General features: G+C 57.2%; 1 pseudogene; it reads left to right on the top strand.

Moving 5' to 3' along the window:
* Window positions 1–3,304, top strand: part of LOC120907516 — a 9,130-nt pseudogene extending 5,826 nt beyond the window's left edge.
* The last annotated feature ends 692 nt before the right edge of the window (window positions 3,305–3,996 follow it).

Raw genomic sequence — 3,996 nt, forward strand, 5'->3', positions numbered from 1 at the left:
CGGAAGACCTCCGGGAACATGGTGATTGCCGTCTTCACCGCCGCATTCGGGATGCCATCGAGCCCTGGTGCTTTGCGGCTCGCCATCTGACTCGCGATTAGCAGCAGCTCGTCGTCAGTAACAGGTGCTACACCCGCCGCAGTTGTTGCTCCTCGTCGTTTCCCTGCGTTGCTCTGCTGCGACCAGTCACAGGGCGGATGCTCAGGGAAGAGGTCGGACACAATGCGTTCGAGGACGACCCGGTCCGCTTCTGAAGGCGTCCGACTGCCCCGGAGCCGGGACATGACGACCCGATATCCTGCCCCGAACGCATTCTCTTCTGCAATTTCGATCAGCTCCTGGAACAAGTTCCGCTTGCTAGCTCGAATTGCTCGACTGAGCTCCGCCCTTGCTGTCCTGTGCTCAGCTGCTGCTATGCTGCGCTCCTCCAAATCAGCCGTCCGCAGCATCCGGTCACGGGCAACCTCGCAGTTGTTCCTCAGGCGAGCCAGGAGGGGAGACCACCAAAATGTGTTACGATGCGGGTCTTGGTGCAGTCGGGTAACCCGCTGCATTGTCTCATCGCAGGCCTTCAACATGGCTGCGATCATACCCTCCTGGGTCGATGCGCGTTGGACAAAGTCCGCAGCGAACAGCGCCTCGAGGAATGATGTAGCAGAAAACTGCGAGGTCTTCCATCTACGGCCAGCGTGACGCACACGCCTCTGGCTAGCGGAAGCACCCTGCCGCGACGACGGTTGCCGCTGATGTTGCTGCTGCTGCTGTTGCGATGGCTGCTGCTGCTGCTGCTGCTGCTGAAGTGACTGCTGCTGCTGCGCAGAGGACTGTTGCGCTGGCTGCTGCTGGTCCTGCAGTTGCTCGGGCGATGCTGGTGCTCCTCCCACGGTGTAGAGGACATAGCGGTGGTCTGATGCGGTGTAGCGTGTACTCACGATCCACGTATCTGGGCGAGCAATCGACGGGCTTGCGAACGCCAAGTCAATTATGCTCGGGAGAGCCACCCCGTTGCCGTCGAACGTGAATTCTCGACCTTGGTTTATCACGCTCAAGCCAAGCTGCTCCACCATAGCGTGCAGCTCTTCCCCGCGGTTGCAAGTCTCGGATTGCCCCACTCCTCATGTCTGGCGTTAAAATCGCCGGCGACGACGACTTGAGGGTGGAGAAGGCTTCGAGTTCTATGGCTTCAATGAAGCGCTCGAACTCGGCGAGGCTGAGGCTTGGTGGAGCATAGCAGCTTATGAAGGTCACTCCGCCAATCTGCGCTGCTACCAGCCCCCGAGCTTCGCTGCACCACACGCGCTGAATTGGTAGCTCACCGACAGCTACCACCGCTACCGTCCGGCAGCTGCTGAATGCCCACCGGCCGTTATTCTCTGGTGGACGCAGAACATCAGAGAGGATGAGCACGTCTGCTTTCTCCTCTCTGGCAGCTTGTAGCACCAGATTCTGGGCATCACGGCCATGGCCCAGATTCGCCTGCAAGACTTTTAGGACCGGAAGCATCGCTGAGCCGAACGAGCACATTCGCTGTGTCCTATGTGGTGAGCGCCACCACACAGTGCACACTTCGCCTCATTTTGGCAGGATCGTGCTTTGTGTCCGTCTAGTCCGCAACGGATGCACATATTCTGCCGATCTGCAGTGGAACGGCAGTTCGACGCAATGTGGCCCATCTCCAGACAGCGGAAGCATCGCTGACGCTCTGGAGGGGTTGGTGGAGCTGCACGTACCTTGCTAACGCAGTCGCACAGGAATAGTTTGGCTCCTTCCAACTGACGAGCTGATTTCGCTGGTAGCCGGATTCGTGCTCGCTTCGACCCATCTGGAAGTTCCCAAATGCTGGTGGAAACTACTCCAGCACTTGCGCCAATCTTCTCATCGAGGGCAGCAATGATGTCCTCCTCCGCAGCGAGGGGATCGATGTCGGATACGAGCAGCTCACCCATTTCGGTGACAAGCCGACTTACGCCTGCGTCACCGATAATCTTGCGGACGCCATCAAGCATAAGTGGGGCATTTGCCGTCTTGCTTAGTTCCATGCGTAGCAGTCTGGCATAGGTTCGGCGACCCTGCTTGATATGCCCTTTCATGACACAGTAGGCCGGGTCGAGACGGATGGCTTTGCGCACCTTGTCGTAAATGCCATCCCAGGTTTCGCCTTCGCTGGGTGACACCTCGATGATGTCAGGCCTCGGCTTTCGCTTACGCTGTAGCTGCTGCTGCTGCTGCATACGCTCCTGCTGTTGTTGCTGCGAGCCAGCGACCGCCTGTCGCTGTGGCTGACGTTGCTGCTGCTGCTGTTGATGCTGCGCGATACCGACTGCCTGTCGCTGTAGCTGACGCTGCTGCTGCTGCTGTTGCGGCTGCTGCTGGGAGCGTGGCTTACCCGTAGCTTTGCCGCGATATCTACGCCGCACGACCTCGCTGTAGGTCAACTCCGGCACGACGTCTCCGCGGACGGCAGTCGATGCCTCGTTACGCGGCGGCATGATTGCACGCGACGTCGACGCGCGGGCTGCTCCTGCTCTTGCTGGTTCCGCTGCTGCTGTTGTTGTTGCTGCTGCGGCTGCGCAGAGGATCGGCGTGGCAACGGAGTTGGAGGTTGACGCGAGCTAGCTGACGGTTGTCCGCCGGCAACCTTGCTGCCAGTAAGACAGGGATAACTGGCTTGTGGCCGCCAAGCGTTCATAGCGACGTGGCTTTTTGATCCTTCGATGTCGGCTCTTCCTATCATTGTGAAGCAAAATTCACCAAGCGTAGGATTGTTCACCCTTTCAAGGGAACGTGAGCTGGGTTTAGACCGTCGTGAGACAGGTTAGTTTTACCCTACTGGTGTGTGCTTATAGTCGCTATCTTAACGGAATTCCTGTGCAGTACGAGAGGAACCACAGGTACGGACCACTGGCTCAATACTAGTCCGACCGGACTTTGGTATGACGCTACGTCCGCTGGATTATGCCTGAACGCCTCTAAGGTCGTAGCCAATCCGAGCTGATAGCGCTTCTCAAACCCATTAGGTGTTCGGAAGCTAGCGGGCCTAACAACCCTCTGAGATCCGTTGGAGTCTGCGTCTGCAGCCCGGCGTCTCATCCCGCTATACCTAGGCCGCAATGAGTGGAGTTCGCTGCACGTGTTAGTACCGTAACTGGGAACGCCGTTGGCTTGAGCTCTGCCCAACGTGGATATACCTAGTTTCGACACCTATCAACCGCCCGCAAACGACGGGACTTCAGGCTGGGAGCTGCGAGTTGTAGAGATGCGTTCGCATCGATCCTCTCAGGCGACCCATGCTTGGTGGTTTGTCCGTGTGCCCCTTCCTCGATGTGCGCAAGCTCGTCTTGGTCTGGGGACCACGTCGACACAGGGGGATACTCTTGTGAGAGCATGAGTGTACTAAGTTGAGTGTAGCAAGGGAACGCGTGCCCCTTCCTCGTTGGCGTAACTAACCATCTTGGTCTGGGGACCGTGGTACCGTGCTCTGGTGAAGCTTGGTGCGTGCTCCTTCCTTGTCAGACGAGTGACTTGACCTGGTCTGGAGACCGTTCCTTTATACTAGTGGACAAGAGTTGGCTACTTCCGTGTCAGACGAGTGACTTGACATAGGATGGAGAAGGACACTTAACACTAATGAGCTTGTCGGCGTGCCTCGTTCTCGACTTGATTGTCTTGATGTGAGGACCGTGCGGACCACACCAGTAAGCTTACACATGCTCGTTACAAGTTGTATAAGTTGACCCGTTTGGCCCGGTTGCCTTGCACATGATGGTGTTGACCATGTTCGGTTAACAGGTCGTGTGTCGAGGTGGTCGGCCTTGGTAGTAGGATGTCTTGTGCATGTGACGTGTTGACCTGGTTTGGTCGGTGTGTCGTCGTGTACGAGATGACCTACTTACCCGTCAGTTTTCCAAGTTGTATCATGTGTTGACTTAGTTGACGTGTCATGTGCTTGGATGATTAGCGTACGGGTCATGTATGGTGCGCTTGCTTCAGTTGAAG

Source organism: Anopheles arabiensis (assembly GCF_016920715.1).
Source record: "Anopheles arabiensis isolate DONGOLA chromosome X unlocalized genomic scaffold, AaraD3 X_pericentromeric_contig0007, whole genome shotgun sequence".
Lineage (NCBI taxonomy): Eukaryota > Metazoa > Arthropoda > Insecta > Diptera > Culicidae > Anopheles > Anopheles arabiensis.